The sequence below is a fragment of the Emydura macquarii genome, unplaced genomic scaffold (assembly GCF_026122565.2).
Source record: "Emydura macquarii macquarii isolate MOO-44397 ecotype Brisbane River unplaced genomic scaffold, CSIRO-AGI_Emac_v2 contig_1348, whole genome shotgun sequence".
In the NCBI taxonomy this organism is placed as follows: domain Eukaryota; kingdom Metazoa; phylum Chordata; order Testudines; family Chelidae; genus Emydura; species Emydura macquarii.
Window position 1 is genome coordinate 8,357,302 of NW_027131485.1, and position 27,211 is coordinate 8,384,512.

The 27,211-nt window shown below is 39.3% G+C and overlaps 1 long non-coding RNA gene across 1 annotated transcript in view; it reads right to left on the reverse strand.

Annotated features, from left to right (window-relative positions):
* Window positions 1–26,330, reverse strand: part of LOC137155302 (uncharacterized) — a 30,693-nt gene extending 4,363 nt beyond the window's left edge. Inside the window, exons 1-3 of the long non-coding RNA XR_010920406.1 lie at window positions 26,266–26,330; window positions 24,776–24,851; window positions 4,359–4,463 (exon numbers count right to left, since the gene is read on the reverse strand). This is a non-coding gene — a long non-coding RNA (uncharacterized lncRNA). The remainder of the gene's footprint in view (window positions 1–4,358; window positions 4,464–24,775; window positions 24,852–26,265) is intronic.
* Window positions 26,331–27,211: the final 881 nt, after the last annotated feature.

A 27,211-nucleotide genomic window follows, 5' to 3' on the forward strand; every position in this document is an offset into this window, starting at 1 on the left:
ATTCACCTGCTCAGGTTTCTGTTCCCTGTCTGATTCAAAAGTCACTGTAAAGCTAGAAAAATAAGACTAGCTTAAAAGCAAAACTGCTATATACTCACTCATGCTGCCCCCTCTAAAAGATGAGTGTGAATTGACTGCCAGATGCTCTACCATTGACAATCTCTAGAAACTCTATTTAAAATTTAGAAAATTTACAGCCCAGGATATATCTCACTATGACCTTAGACTTTCTAGGAGAAAATGAAGGTAACATCCCATATACTGAATGAGAGAAAAAAAATAAAAATGTCCTTATCCCCAGAACTCAGCTGGGCATTAAAATCTTCCAAAAGAATCAAGATTGCTAATGGAAACTTTTCTGTAAGCAACTCAATAAGAGATTCAGGCTCAGCCCACAAATTAGAAAAAGGGGAGCCCAAAGGAAGCAAATAAACATTTGGGAATAGAAGAATAGATTCATCTGGGACAATACTACTATAGGCCTAAAAATAGGGTTGCCTGGTGCTAACTTACTAATTATAACATTTAATAGTAGAAATGAGAAGGGCCAGACCACTTGTAGTTCTTCTCTTTGTGATCTAAGGCTGGTTGATAAAAAGACGTATCCTTAGAAAGGCAAGTTTCTTGGAGGAAAACTAAATGAAACAGACATATCATTCCTAAAATCCAAACCCCGGGATTTACTTTTAAGACCTGCAGTATTCCACAAAATCATTTTAATAGGAGTTTAACTGGAATCCCGTTCAGGTCGATCTAGTCAATCCATCTCCCTTTCTAGCGCCTCAACTGGAAAATGGTCATGAAAAACTGCACCATAAGAGTTATGATCACAACATACACACAGAAGTTAAATTAAAAAAAAATACAAATACTCCTGCTGAAACGTTGCAGCGTAACACTACTCTCTTTCTTAGAATTCAGGCCCCTAACACAGAAGAACAGAGAAAAGCAGGCTGATCCCAAAAATTAAAAAAAAAAAAAAAAAAAAAAAAAAAAAAAAAAAAAGGGGGGGGGGGGGAGAGGGTATGGGGGGAGAGAGAGAGAGAGACAACTCACTCCACCTAACTTCTCCCTTCCAGCTGCTTTGTCTCATAATTGTTTTCAGCTTTGTGAAATTGGCCCTATATATGTATGTATATAAAATCACTTGTCTGGACTTTATTCTGTTTTCCCATTATAAATGTGATCAAGTCATGATCACTTGTACCTACCATTAGCTTTTAGTTCTGTGATCAGTTCCTCAGTATCTGAGAAGACAAGGTCTAGTATAGAATTCCTCTGTGATAGATGCAACACTTTTTGAGTTAGGATTGTCAATTATAATATTTAGAAATTCCAAGGATGTTTTTATGCTGGCAGCTTTAGACCTCCAGCATGTGTCACTCAAACAGAAGTCCCTATGATCACTCAGCTTTCCTTCCCACACATTATAGATAGATGTATAAGGACCGTGATTTGGTGGTCTCTTGCAGACACCAACTAATACCCCATTTTGTACCTTATCTTTTGGGATACTAATCCATAAGCATTCAAAATAACTTGGAAGAAAATTATCAGTGACTCAGAAACAGGCAATGCCACTTTTTCCATTTGAAAGACATTTTTCATCTGAATACACATACATAGATGTAAATTTTCCATCATACACACACACACAGGTGCAAATTTTTCAAAAGGGTTGAGGTCGTTTCTACAGATGCAATTTTCACCTATAAAACAGACACCTACAACTGTGCACCCACAAAATAAATTGCAGGAGCAAATCACAACATTGGAAAACAGATAATTAGAGGTGTATGTACCTAGATTTACCCTTGAAATTCAACAGTAGATGTAAAAATGCAGGAGCAAATTTTCCACATGCAAGTGAAAGCCAGGCTGCCTTTTCAAAGTATATCCAGCAAAGTATGCGTGTACAGATATTTTAGATAAATTAATGTAGACAGATAATGTGTATTGTCACTATTTTTTTTGTATCTTTGAATAGGTAAAATATAAATAGACTTCAATAGAACTGAAGAAATGCATTTTGTAAAAGGAATCTTTACCCTCCTCCCTGTAAGAGAAATTCCTGAATTATACAGATGCCTGGAGAAATTTAAAAGTAAAAGCTGATGAGGCACAGAAAGCTTAATGGAAATCAGTCAGATAGGATAGTTTATGATCTTCAACACAGAAAATGAGCTGATCTCATGAGTCATGGGTAATGTAAGCGAGATTTGCCCAATCTAAAAAATTATGTCCTTTCAGAGGGATATTCTAGCTTCATAAACAGATCTCTTGAGTGTGGATTATCACTAGGTTAATGATGAATGGTCACTTACTGAAAGATAGGTCTGCATCTTCTGATAATTCTTCCTACCATAAACAGTTCAGATCTGTGAACAGTACATAGGAAGCACTAAATAAGCAATAGGCCAAATTCATCCCTGGTATAACTCCTCCGAAGTCAGTGGAGTCACACGAGGGATGAATGTGACTTAATTTATGTGTTGGCCTTTCAGCTAAATATTGGACAATCTGTAAAGAGCATTTTATGGCCTATATGACCATCATTGTTATAGAGCCAAAATTATTTACATTAAAGTTATTTATTTTTCTATGACAAAGAGGAACTAGGGTGCATAAGACAGTTGGACTTGCCTCATTTCTCACACTGCCATTGAGGCAAGTTCACTAGGAACATAACAAATGCCATACCAAATTAAATCAGCGGTTTCTCTCCTCTGGTCTCAATAGCTTGCTCTGCCAGGATTCTCCTTTTGAAAGGGCAGGCTACATATCATATAGTATTAACTGGAAAATTGTACTAATAGGTTAGGATGCTTTTTGACACAACACAAGAGAAAGAGGATCAGAAATACCTGAGACACTGACTATATGGAATACATTTACTCTGTGTGGAGATGTCTTTTTGAAATTCTCCCTCTGGTGATGGAGCAGGATTCGTAATTGTCATATAATATAAATTAATCGTACACGATACCTGGAATAACTACTGAAAATGCTTTAAAATGGCCAAAATGACTCAAAAAAGGCACCTGGAAGATGTAATAACCATAAAGTAAAAATGGTTTATTAGAGGTACTGAGGGCCTTTGTACATCAAACATTAGATCATAAGCTTCAAATGATATCCAAAAGTTAACAGCTAGACTGCCACAACAGTTATAACCTTGACTAGGTAACCACTACTACTCAACAAAGTAACAAACACAAGTGAGCGCACGCTGACTGATATGGGGTCCCAATGCTAGCACAGTTGCAAATTACTGTCTTCCTCCAATGCAAGGTGGAGAATTAAAGAGACAGCCAACTGCAGAAACTGTTTAACTTTTTCATGAAACAATTCTACACATTTCAATTTTAAGCAGATGGATGAAAGATGCAGATTTAGCCAGATGGAACAAAGACCCATACAAAAGAAATACAGTGTGTGCTACAGAAGTAGCATATAAATATTCTTATTTAACTAGAATGTTTATGTCATTGCCTTTCTTGGAGTATTGTCGACACACATTTAAGAGCTCAGCAGCGTGTTCTTTTAAAAATGTAATAGAGAAATATCAATGGGTCTGATCCTGACCTGATGTAAATTGGTGCAGCTCTGTTGATTTCAATGGAGCTATTATGATTTACAACAGCTGAGGGTCTAGACCATTTTGTGCATCCATAAACGATGGTCATCAGCATTGAGGTCCAGAGCCTGCTGCCACTGAAGTCAATGACAAAACTTCGATTGACTTCAGTGGGAGCAAGAGCAGGCCTTTAAATTATAGCCTCCCATATAAAAGGATTAAGGGGCACCCTCACACCACTGTCTTGACTCTCCACATCTACCCCTATTATTTCCAATATATTTTTTCCCATGTCCAAGTATCTTGAATATCATCTACATAAGCCCTCCAAATATGAAAAACCCTGAACACCAAGCTATTTACCCAGCCCTACCATGCACTTTTCCCATAGCACTAACAGAAAATTGCTTTTAATCTGAGAAGTCCTTTAAAGCCTAAAGCTCTGTATGTGAAACTGTGAACTTACAAACACAGGCAATAATCACCTACAGTATCTCTGACAAATGTGAAGCGCATTTGCCTTCTGATTCCTCTCTCTCATGCTTTGAAAGTGTGAAATCTGTCTCCCCTGCCGAAGTGTTTGTGTGACAATGGAAACTGGCAATTCCTTTGGGTAACGTTCAGACAGAGTGAAATCAAGTATCACCACAAATTGACATCAGGCTTTGACCTTCAGCTCTCTCCGCTCTAACTTAGTACGATACCATGTAGTGGAAAGCATTGTTTTGTTTGCAAAAGCTATTTTGCTTATGCTAGATGTAGATGTGACTTTTTTCCTTACCGTGATAAGAGCACAAATGATAGTTTTGTCCAGTTTCCTTTAGCATACAACTTTTTGCACATCTCTACATCTGGTGTAGTAAACGAAAAGTCAAAGGTTGTATGTCTGTAAGAGAAATTGGAATATACAGTTACATGCAAAGATAGAACATGATTAAATTTAACTACAGATGTTTCCTCGTGTATGGAAATACAAGAACACGGCATCACATCACCTGCTTGTAGTATTCAGTATTTGCCCCTAGAATCAATCCACAAAGCATGCAATATGTAAGCCCCCCATTTGTATTGCTGTTAAAAATACAGTACAGAATTGAGGTTCTACAGGATTTAGGGTGGGAGTTGGCATTGCATGGCGGTTAATAATGCATTTGCTTTTCAAGGCAGAATTGAAATTGGATTTTCTCATATGGACTATAAAGGAAAATGATCTTATTGTAGGACTGGTAAAAAAATCTGTCAAAACTGTTGGTTTTTGTTGTTGATTTTTTTGTTTGAAACAAAAAATTAGGTTTTCAGCTAAACCTTTTTTTTTTTTTTTTTTTGCAAAAAAAATATCTGCTTTCAACAGAAACTTTGTCAAAAAAACTTGATGAAACAAAACCAAAATATTTTGGCCAAAACTGATATATTTCAATTCTGAAATGCTGCCACAGTACCTCATGGGAGTTTTGTTTCCAATGTCTCATGCTCCCTTTCTCTTCTATGGGCTGAACTGCCAGTCAGATTTCATCTCCGAAAAGGTACCACAGACACGTAACTGCCGAGGAGTATGGCCTCATCTTATCAAAAAGGAAGACCATGGTGCATTTTGGGAGATGTAGTCCAATGAGGGATCCTAGCCTAGCCTACCCTAGAAAGGAGAAAAGAAGCATGTAGCACCTGAATTACAACTTCCATGAGGCACTGTAACAGCATTGGAAAAAATCAAGATATTTTAATTATTAATCTTTTCAGTGAAAACTCACAATTTTTCCACATGGTAAAAGTTCTCCTTTCTAACCAACTCTACTTTGCTGCTCTCAGTCTACTTCCTAGCAGATTTTTGTCCACATTATAGTCTCTGCTCTAGACAGATCTAGTAATAGAAAAACTAACTGTGTTCTAAGAGATAGGGTTGGCTGAACTGCAGTAAGAAACTGCCATATAATGTTTTCAGGGCCAAATTTTCAAAATTACCCATTGAAATTATTCCTGAAAATCCGATTGCACAGCACCCATTTTGTGTTTGCAAAATATTGTGTATTTGCATGCACAAACCAACTAACTGATCCTCTAACTACCCAGTTTGGGCATGAAAACAGGTACACATGCACATTTTGCAAGTATTATTTAGAGGCCCATTTTGAGCCAGATCAAAACATATTTAGTGAAGCTAACTAATAACAATTCCTTATACTGAAAACTTGGAGGAAGAATGTCTGATCACCTGCTGGATAGACAATATTTATATCCAGTAAATGTTGGAACTGATTTGATGATGGAGCTGCTGTTAATCTGTTAGATTTTTCTGACTAATCACAAGCCATAGCTCATATCCTTCTCCTTCAAAGAAGAAACTCAGAGCAGTATTTAAATTACTGCAATAATAAATTCAGGTACTGAAACAGTGAACATGGAGTTAACTAAGATTATTAGAGTTTCTCTATGTATTGACTTCTCCCTCCTTCACTTCTCTTGCTGTACATTGCAGGAATATGCCCATAAAGCTGGACCAAATAATTTTGGTTACAACAATACTGAAACAGGATGCTACACATTTCCCATACAGTATTCTTTTTGGCCGTTTCATCTCAGGGCATTAGAAGGACTGGATTTCAGACAGGATTCTAGTACCTAAACTCTATGAATCTGCATTATTAATGGCACATAAATTTCCTCCCAGATTATTCTACATGGACCTCTTGATTAGTATTCAGTAATTTGCTTGGCATGATCTTATACATAAAACAGCTGGCAGGTAAAATTTGTATTACCCTGAGCAGAGCTTCTAATGTGATTGATCACAACCTGTTTTGGTACAATGCATAGGGAGGAATTAGAATTGTTCTGGACCTTTGACTGACTAGATTGGCACTTCCCTGTACGCTAAAAATGTGATGTGACTTTTTTGTTGCGAACAAGGAGCAAATTTGGGATTGGACCAAGCTGGTGTTTTTTCCGCTAATAACCTTTCTTAAAACACAATTAAAAATAATCTGTACTGAGTATAACATTATATTGGCTAATAGCCATTGATGGACCTATCCCTTATGAACTTATCTAATTCTTTTTTGGAACCCAGTTATAGTTTTGATCTTCACAGAATCCCCTGGCAACGAATTCCTTTTAAGGCATTTTATAATATTAAGAATGTAACTGTTTCATTGGAAGGATAGAGTAAAAGGCCCTATGTTGCATTATGGACTAAAGCCCAGCTGGATTTCCTTCAGTAAAAAAAAATTGTTTTTCTATTTACAGAAGCAAAAAATTTAACCAGTAAACTTACATATTAGAGGTGAAATGCACTCATGTAGTGGGTCTATGTTCCATTTAAGTTCATGACACAGGTCACAGGTGGTAGATAACCTTGTTCTGGCCCTTTGTTCAGGGTTGACTTTCCTCCATAATGCAACTCTGTAGCTTTAAAACCGAAATCACATGGATTTTTTTGGTTGGTTTAAAATTTTTACAAAAATTCCCTCTGAGATTGAATCTGGCCCTGAATTTCAGACCAGGTTATCCTTATGGTATCAGAATCCTGTCTGAAATACAGTTCTTCCATGTCCTGAGACAAAATGAGCAAAAAGGATACTGTACGAGAAATGTTCTTCTGATGGAAGAAAAAAAGATTTTTAAAAAGTGCTGACACAATCTTAATTAGAATGACACAAATGTCTTCACTATAATGTGTGTTGTCTCAGCATAAAGGTTACCTCAAGGTTAATTCATTGATTTCTAACCTGAGAGCACTGCATTGTGCACTCCCTGCAATTATAAACTTGTATATTTTGTAACTTAGCTGGTTTGGTTATTTAGAACAATTAAGTGTTTGTCTGTCGAAAGCAGTAGGGTTTAAAGTGCACAACAGCATCTCTTATCTGAATCAATTAATCACTTACATTCACAAAGCTCCCTTAAACACATGCATCCCTGTACACCCTCTAATGAAAATAAATAGAATAAAATATTGACAGCTAAAAAGCAAAGACTAGAAAATGCATTTTAGGTAAGAATGAAACACAATTATATTAATGTTAGAAAATAGCCAAGAACTGTGGGGATTTTCCAGGGAATAGAACAGCTTTAAAACTAATCCATATAATTTTGAAGCTTTTGTTCCCTAAAGCATTCCTCTCTCCTCATGAACTTGAGGGAGATTCACAGAAGACCAGAGGAAAGAATTCAGAAAGGCCATTCACACATTGCTAAATAAGTAGCTCTGAATACTGGTAAGGAACAATAGCCATTTTTCCTGCCTCAGATCATTTTGTGTGTGCAACATGCAGTAGATCTTAGCCTTAGTAACGATAGCTGAGATGGCTTCAGTGTTATGGCCTTCAGCTTATTTACTGTTGATAACTGTCTGCCTGCAGTGCCAAAGATTAAAAGAAGAACAGAAGAGAAACCTTATTGGAAGAAGTTACTGTTCTGAAGTAAACAGTAGGTAGAATAATTGCCTCTTCAGGAGTCTGGTTTTAAGTGGTTGTTATTAAAGAGGCAGCATTTGCCACAGTGGAGTCTGAAAGGCCACATTTCCCCACCTATGTGTACAAGAGGAAATAAGTTTAGTAAATTGCATTGGCATCCACTGGCAAACATTGACTTTTTAAACAGAGACTTCTGTAGATGTGATACCATGAGATCTCACACAAAAGAGCAAGAATTTCTACATGCAAGGGAGGCAAAATAAAAGAACTTTCATCTGCAAAACTGTGCCTGGGAAAAAGAGGAGACTCACTGGAACTTGATATCACAGTATTGAAAGAGAAGATAAGGCCATATGATGTCTTTACTGTCAGCAGAAGCATATCAATGCGACACTGTACTCTGCTGGTAGCTAGGGACTGTTTTTAAGCACAGAAGAATTTCATGCTGGTTTAGTAGTGGAGTTTAGAGGCGTCAAAACAGGATGTGATCAATTTGAGAAAGAAACTGGAAGTCAGAATAATCAGACAGGATAGTCATGGAGAAACAGATGGATTGGAGAAGTACTCAATCCTGACTGGTGGCCCACCTTGAACACGGCTCTTATCCAGTCCAAGCTCCCATAGGAGTACAGCATCAGATAATGTTCTCCTTCGTACATACTCCACATTGCAGTTCATAGATACTTGTGTGCCTTCCATAATGGTACCACATTTATTTCTATGCTGAAAATTAATTTCTATTTTTAAGTCTTTAATCAATGTTTATTTCAATAACTAGATTTGATTCCTTCCATGGAAGAATAAAATCCAAAGGGAGGCATTCAAATTCATACCTCCTTTCCCATGAGCTACATTTTCTTAGTAATTCTGCAAGATCACTATCCTCTCCTTGGACAAATCCCTCCCAAAGGCCCACTTTTGCCATGAAGTCTACAAGAGACCAGTCAGCTGACAGTATGAAAGTTGTAGGGTAACTGGGAATGGTCTTTATACTTCTTTTTAAAAACAAACAAACAAACAAAACCAACTAAAGTTGGAAATTGAAGTCAGCAAAATTCAAAATGGAAATAAAATGCAAATTTTAACTGCAAGGGTAACTAAACATTGGACAGATTCTTAAGCAATGTGCTAAATCCTTCATGATGAAGATGGGTGACTTTCCAAGAGATGCATTCTAGTTAAACTACAAGATGCAGGAATCATAGGGTGATATTTAAGGCTTACATCAAACTGGAGGCTCATAACGATCTCTTCAAGCCTTGGGGGAAAAGAAATCTATGAAAATCACGTAGCATTATTCACATTTTAACACTTGTCCAATCACCACCTGGCTACCCTACTGGTTTAGTGTGCCTCTTTTCCCTAACTTGAATAGTGTTTTGAAACAGGGACTAGTCATTCCTTTGTGTCTGTTCAATGCCTAGCACATTATGGGTGCTACAAGAAACAAATAATATTACTAAATGTTGTTTTCTTTTTCATGGTTATAAAAACTTGGTGCAATCTCTGAGCAGTAGGAAATATTAGATGACAGAGACACGTAAAAACAATTCCATACTTTGTCCTGAACCTGGATCCTAATATGGGGAAGAGGCGATTTTGTAGCCTAAGATAAATGATCACTAAAAAAAGCTGGGGGAGAGTGGGTGTTCTTAATTCAGATCTGAGAGGGAAGTGGGAAAATGGGATAAGATTTCTGCAACTGCCTGGGGCAAATAACTAAAACTTGTCAGTTTTTTAATTTAAAAAAGGTGTAGATTTCCAGCAGTGGATATTGGACAAGCATCTGGTTAATTTGTCAGCCACCCCCGCAGCGCCTGCAGAGACCAAAAATAAACGTGCAGCATCGGCATCCATATAATACTGAAGGACATGATTGCAAACAACATCACCCTGAGGCAGAATAGAGTTTCCTTATGGAACCCCATGGGCACCAGCCACAGGAGCGGATGGGCAATTCAGTGCTCACCAAGTAGCCTTATCAAAATAAATCCTTTAATGTGCAGCTTTTGTTTGTGAAATCTGTTGCCTACATGTTATGAGGTGTTGTCAGATTCTCATGTAAGTGATACATTATGTCACAACTCAGCAAGCTATTTCTTGTATAAATAAACTACAGTAAATAAATGCCAGCAAGACACATACTAGACGGATCTCCAGATAAATTTTAGATTGGCACTGTGACAGCATGTCGCTCTACACGTTAATACGCAATCATTGAGGCAATTATCTTCCTCCCAGGGCCTAAAATTAGAAGCAAATGCTGCCAAATGTTGTTTTCAGGCAACGCTGTTGTTCTGTCTCTTCTGTATACCTTCTTTTAGTGAGATTTAAAAGTTTTCTCAAACCCTCACAACAGATATCACAGAGGGATTCTGAGAGCACAAGAAATACAGAACAGACTAATGAAAAGGTGATATCTAATGTACTGAAGCAAGTTCTCTGGAGTCTTTTGTCTCTCTTGATTGACAGCTGGTGAAAAGCATTCCACAGGCAGATTTACCTTTAAATCAGAATTGTCTGCTCAAGCAGAAATGATGTTGGTTTGGGTCATTATGTGAATCTGTCAATGTCTGTTTCCCATATTAGCTATTTTCTATACCGAAGTTCAGCCTTCCAGCTGCAGTTAGCATCTGCATCATTAGGACAAATAGGTATTTACTTTATACCATCATTTCACAGACTCATTATAGTTATGGGGCTGGCAATATTTCAATACACACCTCAATTTTCAATGACACATGCTGCATTTTGGCCATTTCCAGTCCCTTTCAGTTGAAACTAACTAAACAAATAGCCATCCTGAATGCAATTTGTTCTTACCAACACTGACCTTCCCCTGGCTCCAAATGAAGTCAGCAGCAACACTCCAGTTGGTCGGGCTCATTGTCACATATCAGATTTAAGCCATTTTTAGGAGTTCTAATTTAGTAGTTTCTAGCTCTTCTCTTCTCAAACTTACCTAAATAATGAGCTACTTCAAAAAAAGCAAATGATTCCCATGTGCAGTGGAGCTAGCAGTTAATGAAAATGGGTAGACTTCAATATTTCAAAACCAGTGGATATAAAATGGCTCATATTCAGGCTTAGAAAAAAATCAGTTCTTTCACAGTAGCTGTTGTTACACAACATTGTTTCCCTCTTCTACAGCAGAGGAAGACATTTCCCCCATTCTCTACTCTTCCTTACTCCAGATCCTTTATAAAACAGACAATTACCACTGCCTATCTGTGAGTTAGAGGAAGGTATGAAAGAGGCTGAAACCTGAGCCAAACTGTTCAACAAAGCAATGTACACAATTCATATATATACACACCAATTCTCAGTCTAGTTAGAGAAGACCAGGCAGACTCCTAAACTCACTCTCAGTCTCTGTTTGCTTGTTCTTTACAGCCATCTCTCTTATTTATACAACAGTATCACTCGGTGCCCTACACTGAGATTGAGGCCCCACTATGCAAAGCACAGTACATACAGGAAAAAGCAATCTCTGCCTCAGAGTTTACAATCTAAATAGATCCAGAGGGGTAGCCGTGTTAGTCTGTATACAGCAAAAATGAGAGTCCTATAGCACCTTAAAGACTAACAAATTTCTGCAGGCATAAGCTTTCGTGGGCTGCAACCGACTTCGTCAGATGCATGAAGTGGAAACCACAGATAAGAGGTATATATACACATCCAAGGGTGAGAAACATAACAATGGGGAGGGCAAGAGCTAACAAAATCAATTCAGTTAGGGTAGATGAGGCCTATTCACAACTGTTGATTAGAAGGTGAAAATGTGTGAACAGTGACAATTACTTCTGTAATGAGATAACCATTCTAAGTCCCTATTCAGACCCAGCCTGATTGTGTCAAGTTTGCATATGAGTTCCAGCTCTGCAGTTTCTTGCTGAAGTCTGTTTTTGAAGATTTTTTGTTGAAGCATGGCAACTTTATAGTTAGACAAGAAGCAATAAACACAGAGAGGTAATGTGACTTGCCCATGGTCATAGCAAGTCAGCAGCAGAGGGTCTTGAATAGAACACCAGTCTTCTGAAGGCCCAGTAAAATTTCTTATCTGCTTAACTATCTTTCCCTAAACTGCCTCTCTGAGCTGTTAGAGTGCACCCCTGCACCTGTGCAAGTCCCATTGTCTGTGCATTGTCCATTGTCTGTGCATTGTCTGTGCTTGCAGGGCTGCACTCACTGGTTTCCCCATGTGGGCTCTATGGCTTACCCCAGAGATATAGCCCACTGTCCTGGCTAAAATAGCACAAAGTCATATTCTGAAATCCCTTTGTCTGCTTTCCACATCTTGGACTTAATAATTGTAGCCATTCCTGCTTCACTATAAAAGTGATCCCTCTGTATACCAGGTATGACAGGACATCTCCATGATTCCACCAGTGTTTTTATTTGCTTCTACAGAATGTGATAGTGTAACTGAAATACTGTTCGTACCCAAATGTTCATACAAATTTCTAATACAGAGAAGTGGGAGAGCATGTAATCTGTGTATGTCATTTGGTTTCATTGACCTGGTAGCTCTTCAGTAAATGTTAATTTAAAAGTAACAAAAAAAAAAAGAAGTCCCATTGCTAACAGAGCATGAGGCTAGTTGTCTGTCATGGCAAAAAAGAGGAAGTAATTGATACAGACCTGTTTGGGCTTTGTGTTGATGCTCTGGGGTTGAGTGGTGGGGACAGGAGGATCCAGGAGCCTCTCACCACAATCACCTGTACCATGGCCAGGCAATGGGCCGATTGTGTCCATTTCTGGGAACCACATTATTGAAAGTATGCTAGAGAGACATAGTGGGTGAGGGAATATCTTTTGTTGGGCCTGAGGAAGAGCTCTGTGTAAGCTTAAAAGCTTACATCACTTTGTTCTTGGCTCTGCTAGAGTCTGAGGAGTAGATTTTTCTTCAGCATCATTTCACTATCAAGTTACTTCTGTTGGTGTTCAGAAGTTGGTCCAATAAAAGACATTACCCACCTTGTCTCTCTAATATCTGGGACCAACAACTACACCACCACTGCATGCAAGTATGTTGACAAATGAGAGTGAATGAGAGAAATAAAGCAACTATTAAATGGGCTAGAGAAATTACATTAAATGCAAAGACTGAAAAAGCTGTATCTGTACATGGTAGTTTAGCCAAACAGCAGCTAAATTGGAGGGGAACATAGCTACATGTATCTGGAGGATTTGAACTCTATGACATGAAAGGAATTATTTAGAGGGATACATGGTATGAAGATACCAAGGTAATAGGCACTTTAGGAAAGAACAGGTTAGGTAGGAGTATAACTAGGAATAATGTGGTGAAACTAAGAAAGGGGAAATTTAGGCTGAATAGCAGGAAGACATCCAGATAGCGGAGATTCATTAAACTGTGGAACAGGCTTTTCAAGGAAAGTGGTAAAAGCACGATCACTTGGGAGTTTTGCAATTAGGCTGGAGAAAACAGACTAAGACATACAGGATGGAGCAATGACTCTAAAAACTTTTGAAAAGCATCTTCCCAAACCGCCCCCTCCCTGAGGTGGTCAGCCTCATAATCACGACATTCTGAGGTTTATTATTTTCAAATGACTCAAGATGTGCACTGTGGGCCTGATTCTGGTCACACTTACAGTCAAAAGCAACAACAATGTAACACATAGAATTACATCAGCGTAAAGTCAGGCCCTTTGGTCATCAGTATCATTGATGTCATCTCATACTACACCTTTCAAAATGATTTTTCTTCCATTTTCCTGTCCCCTAATCATACACCTATTAAAGGTCAGAGTTTGAGCTATGGTAAAAAAACTCGCCCTTTCAGCATATAAAATGTTCAATTACAATGAAAAAAGAATGAAAATGCTAAGAGCTAGAACTAAATTAATTAGCCACTTCTTCCATTTCAAACCTGCCTTTAAATATGTAAACAGCGCAGCACTCAAAGATTTATCTGACATAAAAAGAAAACATCAGCAATTTTCTACTAGAGGGACAGATGTGAAAGTTGTTCTTGTGATTTTCACAGATGTTCCCCTTCCAGCATCTTTAAAGCTGGATTTCCATGTTAATTCTGAAATCCCAAATTTCTTATACAAAACACAGATGGCAGAAAAGATTCAAACCATTAGCACATTTCATGGCACTTGCATGCACAACCATACCTGAAAGGGAGAGAATTTGTGTGTGCACGTATGAATTTATGTAAACATAGAAAATTCCAGTTTGACAGAGTCAAGTGTACTTTGTTTATAATCATTCCCCATTTTCTGATGTTGTTAAACAGAAACTAGTCCCTGACTGACAGTTCTGTTCTTTTATTAGTTATTTGGATTGCAGGCATGCCTCAAGGTTTTACCTGAGTTCAGAGGTTCCTTGTGCTAAGCACTGTGCAAACAGATAGCAAGAGACAGTCCTTGCCTCAAATCCCTTTCAGTCTAATAGACAAGCATGGAAATAAAAGCACAGAGAAGAGAAGCGACTGGCCAAAGGTGACACAACAGGTCAGCCACAGAGCTAGGAATAGAACCCAAATATCCTAATCCTCGTGCACTGACTTATCTATCAGACCATGTTGACTCTGATAAGCCTAACAATGGGTTTTTTTATACTAACTCCATTGTCATGGTATCTGACACCTAAACAATGTTGTAGGCAAACACAAACCAGAAGAGTGATCATGTTTAAGTTTCTGACACCTGATAAGTGGAATTTTTGCTCACAAACAAATGTAATTGGTTTCCAGATCACTAGCTGAATGTTAAAATAATGCTATCACCTAACAGTATTATTTTTAATATTTTATAGCACTCTTCTCGCCAACCACAGAGAACAGCCCATGGCTCAAAGATCTTACAGTCTAAGTCAGAGAAAACAATGTTGAAACAGAGCAACTTGGTGGGAATGGAAAGGTTTTTACTCCTCAAAAGGGCCAAAAACCACAGGGAAAAGGCAACAAAACCAGAAAATGAAAATCAGCCAAAAACAGAAGGGAAAAAAAATAGAGTAGCAACCTAGTTTCATCTATAAAGACAACAAGTATGAATCAGATGTGGAAATAGCAAGAGCATCATACTCTCCTACCACAGGGAGTCTGTCATCCCATCTATTCTCTCTGGAGTCCACAGCCATTCTACCTACACAAAAGGCCAACCAGCTAAGCCAAGAGTAACAGCTGGAGCACTTTGAGTGAAGCGCTAGTATCACCAGTGCTGAAAACTTTGGGCCTTTTTCTCCTCTGACTTGCAGTAGAGTAAATCAGGAGCAAAGCCATTTAGGTCGATGTCAAGCTCCACTCACTGAAGACTAGTGTAACATTGGTGTAAGTGAGGAGACAGACTCTGTATTTATGTAGCTTATCAAGTTCCATGACCTACAGCAGCATCAATTGGGGAGAACAGCCAGATGAGATATGGAGCAGAAAAGCTGGAATCTAAACCCAAAAACCCTAGCAGGACTAAAGATATATATGTCACAGAAGGAAAAGAAGAATAGAAACAAAGCCAGGAGAAGGGACTGGCAGGAAGCAGTGCTAATAGGGATGAGAGGACTAGGAAAGGATCAATGACAACATCACCTTGGGTCACGGACCATCTTTTGGTTCTCTGTTTGTACAGCACCTAGCACAATGGGGTCTGGTCTATGACTGAGGTTCCTAGAGTGCTAATGTAATACAAATAATAAATAAGTGAGATATTTTCTTGTCCTCTTTAGACTCGAGGAAACATAGGAAAGCAATCTTAGGTGAGAGCAGAAATAATAAGAGGAGGAAAGAAATGCTTGTTATGTAGGGGAACATCTTCCAAGTACTACTGAAAAGCCTCTGAGCATCCCCCAGTAACAGTCTATTAGGAGAGCATGCAGAGAGAGGGCACAAGTGGGACTAGGAATAGTTTAGAGAAAGGCACCCTAACAAAGTGGTATAATGGCATTGCCTCTTTCCCTGTCAGCCTCACATGCAGGGCGGGGAACAGAGACTGTCCAAGATACAATGCCCAGAACACAGAAGGGTGTTGAAAGGAAAAACCAGCTACAGATTAAACTTTCCTACAGCAACAGAAACAAAAAACGAGGCTCTCGCCTTCAAAGTTCTGGGAATCCAGCATACTGTGACCAGGATTTTGTATTTTGCAAAGACAATGTGTGTATGGAGTAGAGGGCAATAGTGAAGGTGTCAGAAAGCAAACAATGACACCATTTGGAAAGAGGTTTAAAAATGACCAGTATAAAACATGGATGAACTTTAATAAATACAAGTTGAGCACAACATTTTTCAAGATCTTGTCACAATTATTTTCTGCTTACAAGGCCAAGGGTTGCCAGAAAGTCAGTGTATGGAGACCCCTAGGAACTTCATTTCCAGCAAAAATGAAGAGGACATAGCATTAGAGGGCTGTAAGAAGGGGTTGAGACTGTCTGAGCTAGTAACCCATATAAGGAAACAGAGTTGAGTAACAGAGCTGGTAACCCATATAAGAAAAGGTGTACAGAGGAATGCTGGCAAATGTACCTTTCCTTCTTAAACTTTTCCTTTTGTAAAAGAAATCATGCCTAGCTTTTACTCAGCACTTTACATCTACATGCTATAAAGCTCGTTAGATGGGAAGATATCATTAGTCCCATTTTACAGATGGAAAACTGAGGCTCAGAGAGGTAAAGTGACTTGCCCAGCATCACACAGTAGCTCAGAGATATAGCCAGGAACAGGCCCAGGGTTTCCTGACTCCCCGCTTTGTGCCCTATTCACTTACTCAAACGGCTTACTTTTGTCCATTTCTTTTTTCCAAACAGTCGTGTTATGCCAATTTATATTTTTAATTTCTTTTGCTCTCATTTGCCTGAATCTGCTGCTAGCTTTCCCCACTACCTCGTTATCCCATTTGCCAACAGCCAGCATGACTCAATTCCGGGCCCAACCAGATTCCCATTGACTTCAGTGGGAATTTTGGGTACACAGGGAATACAAACAGGGTTTGCATGAGAAGATTCAGACAGAGCTCATGTGATGCAACAAGCCAAAGACCTGACCCTGCAAACACTTACACCCTTGAGTAACTGTACTCATGGGAGCAATTCCATGGACTACTCACACAAGTGCCATGAAGTCAATGGAACTATTCAAACGTAATACATGTGAGTAAGGGCATGTCTACATTGCCCTGCAGTTCAGAGCACAGGCGTGTCAATAGCAGCGTGCAACAAAGTACTGTGCTGTAATTCCCCCATGTGGCAGGCGTGCACAAAAAGATTTCTAGGTCACATGAACTAGGAACCTTTTAATTCATGCCTGCGGCATCCATGGGTGAAGTTACTTGTTCACCTTAACAGGTAACTGTAAATAAAGCCACCGTAAAGGGCGAGTGATGTAGTAAATCAGTGGTGCCCACCTTATTACACAGGAGGGCCACATAACTTAAGCACAACCTTGTGTCGGCCAAACAGAATTCTACATATTTTAATAAGATTTAAAGTCACCTGTGTTGATTTATATTTTATCTTGTTTCATATGTATTTAGATAGAAACAACCTATGTACACTAGTGTAAACTACAATGATGTGAACATGAAGACAAAAAACACTAATGAATTGGCCATTAGTATATTGCGTTGAAGCAGATTGTGGGCCTTGTGAAATGCTCGGGTGGGTCGTGGATGGCCCACGAGCCATAGGTTGGACACTCCTGTAGTAAATCAATTAACGTAGTCTCTTTTGGGATCCCCATTCCAGCCAGCAGAGAGCACTGGTACACACACACACTACATTGCCCAATGAATTCCAAAATTCAACATGAATATTAACAGCTTTGTGATCTGCTTATGAGTAAATTATTATCAACTGCTTATAGCAGCATCTACTAGGTGCTGGTACATTCCAGATAGTCCAGAAGAAACTGTGCCTCCCTGCCCCAAGGCATTTGTGATCTGAGGAGACAGATAGACAATTAGACAGATGAGAGGGAATGGGAAATAATATATACTTTTTTGCTTTCTTTTCACTTAATAAACATCAGCTAGATTCATTGCGACCAGTGTAGCAGAGGTGGGTCTTCACAAGAGAGACTTTCTTTTCTAGGGAAAGTCATTCTTTTTTCTTTTTTTTTTCCTACCTGATGAACCAAAGGAGAAAAGGTCTGAGGACTCCAACCAGCTATGCAAAGCCTCCACAGTGTTCAGCCATCCTAGGTTCTATAATTTCCCTCCAACTTCTGCTCATTCACTCGCCCCCCCCTAGCATTTAACAAAGAGTTTTCTGCCCGGTGACCTATTTCTTCTGGGAATAAAGTTGTAACATCAAATTTGTCACTGCAAAAGTCTTATTTCCATAGCAACACACATCAATATAACTACAGCTACCAAGCAGGAAGAGACAATGGGTTGTGGCTGTGGGATGGGGAAAAAATTATTCAGAGAGAAATATTGTTCCCTTCCTCCCTTGCTCTTACCCCTCCCAAAATGAAACTTTTTCAGGGCAAATTACTAACAAAACGCCAAATCCTGCTCTGCATCCTCTCTGCCTTGGATACCCAGGGAACCAGCACAGTTCTGCTGTTCAAAGAGGGGCTGGTGGTGGAAAGGCAGTGTATGAAGATTCTGCATGCCCGACACATCATGGAGCAACGTCTTCTCTGCAGCAGCAATGAGGGAGATTGGGAGCGGAGTGGGTAAACTCACTACCACTGTGCCTAGAGTGCATTTGACAATGGCCGGGCAGTTGGACAGCTGTGAGTATGGCTTATTACACCAATCAATCGTCTCACTACAGCCTTGTGCACATGTTCCTCCTCCCCATCTGTCTGTTGCGTTCACTCATCTTATACTTAGCTTGTAAGATCTTTGGGCCAAGAATTGCCTTTTGGCCATAGGAGTGAACAGTGCTTCGTACAATGGGGTCCCAGTCAGGGTCTCTAGATGCTACAGTAACATAAATAATAAATAATAAATAATAAATAAGTTTGGCAAGCAGGTCCACGACTATCAAAAATTCCCATGTAAGAGGGACAAACAACTTGCTGTGGCCACTACTACCAGGTGGAATAGCTTCTGTTGCAGTGTTGCCAACCCCCAGCATTCAAAAATCATGACTCTAGCCCCCCAAATTGTGAGATTAAAAAAAATAAATACATAAATAAAGGTTGGGTTTCTTTTATTTGCCTTCTGGTTTCTGAGTCTTTAGGACATACTAGGGTCACAATTTTAAACTCTGAAGCCATGAGGCCTAGAAAATTAATTCCTGAATGAAAGCTGAGATTTTCATGAAATAACATGACTCCAGGAACTGGAACATTAATAGAAACACCAACTATCACATGACTTGTGATAAAATTACAAGGGTAGGCAAAACTGCTGCTGTTAGGCAAGGCGTGGAGGCGGCTGTTGCTCCCCACAGTCCAGACCCTGCCAGTTAAAATGGAGGATGACCTTTTGGCCTACAAGGGGAATGTCCCTGCCCACACAATCTTTCAGCAGCCCTCACAGAGGTTTACTGCTGAAGGCCCGTATATACTTGCGCTCTGTGGGGGCATCTTCCTGTATCAGTGCCTGCGCCTTCTCCCCTCCATCTTTCATAATGTGACAATCCCTCTACAAATCATTTCTAATAATCAACCTAATGGCAGCTGAAATGCATGAATTTTGTTGTTCAGATCTAGGTATGCCTTTCCTTGCCCTTTATCATCTTGAGCCCCAAGGTTGGGATTTCCAAAAACACAGAGTATGTGAGGAGTTAGACTGATTTTCAGTGGTAGTGGGTGCCTAAATCCCTTCAACTCTTTTGAAAACCCCAATCCAGGCCCCTCACATATTGGTAAATAAAAAAAATAATGAAATCCTGGAAGTGCAGAAGTTCATTCTCTGGAGTTTTACAGGAATAATTCAGTTGTAATCAGGGAAGATTGAAACTGGAGCTTGTGGAATATTTTCCTTCCTACCAGGCAGATGAATCTGTGATTTGTATTCTCTGATTTTAAAATGAGATTCTCCTGCATCTTCAGTGGATTTGATTGATATTGCACAAGAGGCTACTCAGTAAAATGATACAGTGTAGATCAAAACATGAAAGATCATTTTCACTGAAATGTATGTAGCTGAGGGTGAATTATGAGTCTTTGTTTCACAGTTTATGGAACACATTTTTATTTAAAGCCTAAATCTGTCATTTCAGCATTGTTTATCAAAATGCATCCAATACCCTGTTACCCCAGAAGAACAGTGTCAAGTCAAAAGGTAGAAAATCAAATTTGTATGAAGACATTATTTCAAATAACTAACTATAAAATAAACTCAGAGAATAGCTTATGATTTGCATAAATATTATCCACAAATGATGCATTTGATACAAACCAAAACTCATTCATCTGCAAATTAAATACACAGAATGGCAAAAGGTGCTATAAAATTTATAGCAGAGAGACTGCTTGATGTATACGTAAAAATCCCATGAATTGTGTTCACTTGCTTATATCTCTGTATTCTGTAACTTCGTTTTATTCATGAGTGAGCTGAAAGATCACCACAACAGTGACCATTCTTTATCTCATTTCTTCATGACCTTATGTGACGCTAGGCCCGAAAAAGCCAAGCAACTTTGTAAGTTGCATGGCCCAACTCTGACCTTTCGAGATATATTATAGGAAAATACGATAGTGAGGGTCATTCCTTATAAGTAAACTAGAGCTTTGATATGCAAGTGTATTGTTGGTAGTTGTTTGATGTTGTTTACGTATCTCTTGTTAGAGGTTAGCAATGAAGATAAACTGCTTTCCTGTCTATCACTGTTCTATGGCTTAAGAGTTCAAATGGAACATATGAACATTTAAATGGAACTTTGAATGTAACAATACCATTGTTTGTATTTCTCTCTGAAGTTTAAGTAGTAAATAGCTATAAATGGTTGTAAATGGCCAATTACCTTGTGCTAATGTAACTAGTTACCGGTGTGCATAGGACATAGGAGATGATATTTCAGAGTCCCAAGTAATGATCTATTAATTGTTCAAGGAGACACCTGCTGTCAAGAAAATATCAGTCAGCCTGCATGGATCTATAAGAGATTCTAGTGGACTGATCCTTTTTATCTCAAGTCTGTCCAAGCTTGTCAGGGAAAGTTTGGATCACAAGATTGAGATCCCAGCACCAGCCTGGAATCACCCTGCTTATTCTCATGGGATAATTTGAACAAATTCTGCACATGGACTATTTAGTCTTCATTTCTCTGGACTGGATTTCTAACAAAGAAGCTATAAATAAAGACTGATGATGTCCAAGCTGTTTGGGTAATTTCAGAGACTTTGCAATTTAAGAACTTTGCAATTCAGTTATCATCTCTACTTTGAAATGGACCTAAGAGCTTTATTTTCATCTGTCTATGTATCCTGACCTTTTAACCATTACTCTCTTTCCTTTTTTAAAAAATAAATGTTAGTTTAGTTAATAAGTATTGGCTTTAAGCATGTATTTGGGTAAGATCTGAGCTATTCATTGACCTGTTTGGTAATGTGTCCGATCCTTTGGGATTGGTAGAACTTTTTTACGTATGATGGATAAAGATTTTCAGTAATCCCCATCATATTTGACTTGGCTGTCTGGGTGCTAGCCAAAGGGCTGGACAGTTTTAAGGAAACTGTGTTTTGTCTATTGAATGACCAGTGAGATCATCAGAACCTGTTTGTTGCTGGGTTAGTATATCTTATGGAAGAAAAATCACCAGTATTTAGGGCTTTGCCTGCCCCATTCTTTGTAGTTTGTCCTGTTTAAGCTATCCCAGCATGGCTCCCCTAGAGGCCAACGTCACACCTTGTTGTTGGCTCTGCTGGAGTGTTGGGAGTAGATTTCTACTCAGAATCATTTCACTGTCAAGTTATTATCTCCAAACATAATTAAAATCATTTAATTTTCTCATAAAACAAACCCCAAGGTTAGTTGTTGACCACACTTACATACAAATAGTGGTACCTCCTATAAAGACTGGGCCAAATCCTCAGTTGGTGTAAACTGACATAGCTCTATTGATTTCCATTGGTCATGCCATTTTACACTAGCTGAGGTTCTGGCCCATTATCTTTAGTGTGTGTGTGTGTACGTGTGTGTGTGTGTGTACACGTGTGTGTACGTGTGTGCACGCACGTGCGCCTGTCTCAACCAAATGCATTAAACGGAATAGGTACTTCCCAAACTTAACACCAACCTGAGCTAATGTGAAGATCCTAGATAACCAAAAAGAAACCAAGAAAGATTTGGAAAATTCAAGACAAAAAACACTCTTAGAAGCAGTTATAAAAACATTGAGAAAAGAGGGGGGAGAGAAGACAACAGAATGAAACTCAGGAATATTCTAAACCTACCACATACTTTAAACTCACGGGACTTCCTTTTTAGGGTAAAAAACCTGTTTTCCTCACAATCTCAGTTACAGGGTCACTGAGTTGTAAACCTCAGTGCCCAATTCAATGTTTGTTTTGCCTAATTCACCTTTCGGGATGAATTCTGCTCTCAGTCAAACCCACATGACTCCATTGAGACAAACAAAGAGCAGAATTTGATCCTTTAGGTTGTATTCGTCTTTGGTGCTTCTCCACTGATTTCAGTGCTATGTGTGACTTGGAGTTATGCCAGGCATGACTTTGGTCCTTTATGTGTAGTGAAAGGTATATGCCATTGTCAGAAGCAGGACATCAGACAACAGAGAGTTTGACAGCTGTGATGCATACTAAGATCATCCACATTCCTAAAAGCCACTGCTTTTGCCTTTGCAGCTGGCAAACAAAGAGTTAGTTCTAGTAATAGATAAGATTAGCATGAATGACATACTAATACTAGTCCCACTAAACATGGGCCAAATTCTCCTCTCAGGTACACAGGTGAAACCACACTGACTGGGGCGGGGATTGAACTGGTATAAGAGAGGAGGGTCTGACCCTATGACTCCAGGCAGAAATTCACCTTTTACAATCCATTCTACACTCAGTATTCATGTTTCAAACACTTGTCTAGATTTTCAAGATCCAAATTTAGCACAAATGATAAAGACGACACTAAACTACTAGACCGTCATGCAAAAACAGCATTCCGCATATAATGGGAGAGAGTGCATGTGCTGTAAAGAAGTCAGAAACGGTTAGGCTGGCTCATATTTTTAAGCCTGATAAGCTTGATAGGAAATGCATTATGTATCAAATACACATGGGAACATATTGCCTAGTTGGGGATCCTGGGGGAAATTGCAGGCAACTACATGTAATAGTCTGGGCCAAACCATTCCTTCTACTCCCCCTCCCCCAGCTCACTAGTAGGCACTCAGGAGCCTGCACAGAATCCAGCACAGGTGGCAGGAGATGAGGTAATATAGGTGGATCACCCATCAAAAGGGGGGGAAAGTGGCACTTCATCCCCCTCATTCTAGTCCCTTTGGAAATCCCCCCATGGGAGTCCCATGGAGATTTGAACCTTTGGTAGAAAGTGGACCGGGGACAGGACAGTTGGGAGACAAGCACTGTCCATTCATTAAATTCCCACCAATCCTAAGGTAAATGCAGGCCTAAATCAGTGCTGCTTAATGCATTAACTTAGGGGCTATCCCACCTTCCATGGAAGGCTGGTAAGTAAACTTCTCATAGCAAACCTTGCTGCATTTCCTGTCCCCTCTGTGTAGGGAAGGGAATCATTCTAACTTATTTTCTTTAACCTCTTTTTAGCCCACTCCAACAGAAATATGAACACTGATATTATTGGAACAGCAGATCAACGTTTAGAAATTACTATCCACAACTGCATTTCTAAAACCATAAGAAAAAAGACCATAATTCAAAGAAGGCCTCTCATTCAATATGGAAGAGCTGTCAGGTCCCAAGAATTTCAGCTTGAGGTGCTTTCTGAACATTTTTCCTGTTTTGCTTTCCCCAGACAAGCAAAAACAGGCTTACCTTTTTTTTTTTTTTTTTTTTTTTTTTTTTTTTAAAGCAGATCTTTGGGAAAACGTGAGGAAGCATTAATTATCTAGGACTGAGAAACAGTATCCTGGACTGCAATAAAATGTCAAAGGTTTCTCACAGACAAAAATACCACGAGACTCCCTCCCTCTCCCCCCCTTTTTTTTTTTTTTTTTTTTTGGAGTAAGTTACAGCAAAACAACCACAAATTCCTCCCTTAATCTTATCAGTAAAATATATCTGAATAAACCCATTAGCCACTGGAGGTTAAGTGGGATGATTAAAAGGCAAAGGGGTTTAGAAATTACAAATCTACAATTCTGAATAAATTAACTTCATCCTAGGAAAGCGAAGTGAGGCAGCATTATCGGAGTGCTCTGAAGCCACCACCCTCTCCAAGCTTTAGAGCCAGCTTTCTAGCCCGAGACCGAAGATCCATACAGCTATTTTTAACACCACAACATTAAACAGGTGAGTTCTATTCTCACCTCCACCATCAACTTGCTGTGTGGCTCTGTGCAAAATGCTTAAGGTCTATTAGCCAGACTCTCCCCAGCCTTGCGCACTGTGAAGGCATTTATGAAGCCATTCTAACTTGGTCTTATTTTCCTAGTATTTGTGACTATTACAAGGTCCCAGAGGCCCAATTCCCCCATCTATCTTTCATACTGGAGTAACTACATTGACTTCAATACAATTACACTGGTATGAATCAGGAAGAAGAGAAGAGAATTGGGCCTTATGTATTTTGGCTTACCCACCTGTAGAGCAGATTTAGTAAGTAGCTGACAGTGGAGGTGTGAGAGTTAATTATGTTGAATATAGAAGTTTTATAAGCACGAAGTATCACAGCAAACACCAGTCAGTTCTGGCACTCCTTACCTTGACCCCTTTTCTGCTCCTTCTTACAGAAGATAAGAGGCTCTGGCTCAGACACAAGAGTAAACAATTCATAAACCTAGGCATAATAAGAAAATCAAATATTTCCTTTGCAAAAAAAATTCTGAGAAATTTTTTTCAATCCCTAAAATAAATATACATGTTACTATATCAATACACATTCGTTTCAGATACAGCAGCCTGGAAAAGAGTAGTCAAGCGGGCTTGGGATTGTATTTTAGGTGAGATACAAAGAAATATGTGAACTTTTTTTCCAAACGTGGTGCCTCGGAGGAAACAAATTTTGAGTATTACCATGGATAAAAGCCCACGCAAAGCTATGAAAGCAGCCCTTTTGTCCAGATGCACAGGAGGAGAAAGTATTGCTTATTACTCTGTGTGAAATGCCTACAGGATTCCTGCGGCAGGTATTTTTAATGACACTTTGCTATATCTGTCAGCAACAAACAGAGGAACTTAACTGTAAATACTGTACCTAATATTTTTGTTAGATTTATAACCAGTTAAAGAAGTTGTATATAACCAATGATTCCATTCTTGAAGTCATTTGGACAATATTTTCCTGATCTTCCACAACAATTTTGTGGCAAAAAAGAAACAGTAAAATCAATCAAGTCAAATATAAATGTACAAGTACTAGCTCGGGCTAGTCATTGTGTAAAATTCGGTTGCCACCAATATATCATGTACATTTAAAGTTCATTGGAAGTCAGAAACCACAGTTCACCTTGCATAATTTAACCTCTCTGAGCCCCAGCTTGGATTTTCAAAAGGAACAAAAGAGAGTCAGATGCCCAAAACCCTCTGACAGAACTAAGTGTCTCACTCCACTCCAATTGCCCCCATTTTCCAGATGGAGAAAGTGACATATTTACAGTCAAGTTTTCAGAAGTGGTCATTGATTTTTTTGATACTTCGATTTTTGGGTGCCCAGTTTGAGATATGTCAGAGGTCTGAGAGCTCCAATCATCAACTTCAGCTGGAGATGTGGGTGTTCAGAACGTCTCAAGACGAGGTGTGAGGCGTTTCACATTTGGTACCCAGAACACGAAGCAGCTCAAATTGGAGGCCACTTTTGAACATGTTGGCCTGTGTGACTTGAGGCCTAATCTTGTAACCCCTCACTCACACCTGTTGTCCCAATAGAACTGCACTGTCAGGAAGCGAGGGATGAAGGGCAAACAGCCTGTGGAGAGGCTCCTGACATTTCTCAAGTGGTTAATGAACAGAATGCAACATTGCTCCCACTGTGACCCCGCACATAGCAGAAGAAGAGTTCACACTCTCCAGATAGCAGATGACAGTGGCTGCAATAAAAATATTCCTACAAGATCAGGAAAAGCAACCACCTCTTTTGGAAAGATGAACAACATCTGGTCAAACAGAGGTCTCCTCCCACCCCCCAAACTAAAGGTCAGATATTGGTATATATGCTTATACTGACAATGCTACTGCATGGAGCAGAGACTTACCAAAGACAGTGGCAAACAAAACAGAGATCAGAGGCTGTCCATCACAGATGGCTGAAGAAGATACTGCATGGAAAGACAAAAACAACAAACACAAGAGTAAAGGAGTTGACAGAGCAGGACATGTTAGAAAACAACTTCAACGAAAGAAGGCTCAGATGGCTGGGACACGTACATTGTATGCAAGATGGGAGACATGTTAAGCAAGCATTAAAATTTAGTAGTACCTGAGAGAAGAAAGAGAAAGCGAGGAAAGCCAAACAAAAAGGGGCAATTACAGAGAATATTGAATGCATTGGCATCGCTGAAGTACTACAGCTAGCAAGTGACTAATCAATGGAGGAACTGGACTGTCTGATGTGTCAGTGGCACAGGAGGAACTAAAGACTCAGGACCACTCAAGAGCAGTAACAAGCTTCCAGAATAGTATTTGTTCATCTCTAATACATTCCCCAGGTTTATTCCCTTTTGTACAGATGATCTACTCAGTATTGTACTCAACCAAGTTGCAGATTCCAAAGAAAGATCATACCTGACTCACTGAAATCCATGTTCATTTTATACTCTGGGTTTTTCCCCCCAAATGCACAGATCGTCAATTTATGAAGTATCTCTTGTTTCTCATTCCCCACGTGTAACACCCTACCCAGCACCCAGAGCAACTACACCAAGCCAGCTCCTTTTGTTCTTCAAACGTCATGCTGCACCTGGGCGTTGGTACCACACATGGCACCAGACTCTACATCACCAGTGACAAAATATGGTAGTCACTCCTCAGCAATCCAATGGTTTCATTTAAACAAGCAGACGGTCTTGGAAAGCATTTATTATTCAGTGTCGCTCCATTAATATTGCATGGCATAGAAGTGATAATTTTGAAAAGGTTACTGTCAAACTAGAAAGGAACCTCTCTGTCATTACAGGAAGGTCAGCGTCGAAGACTAGGACA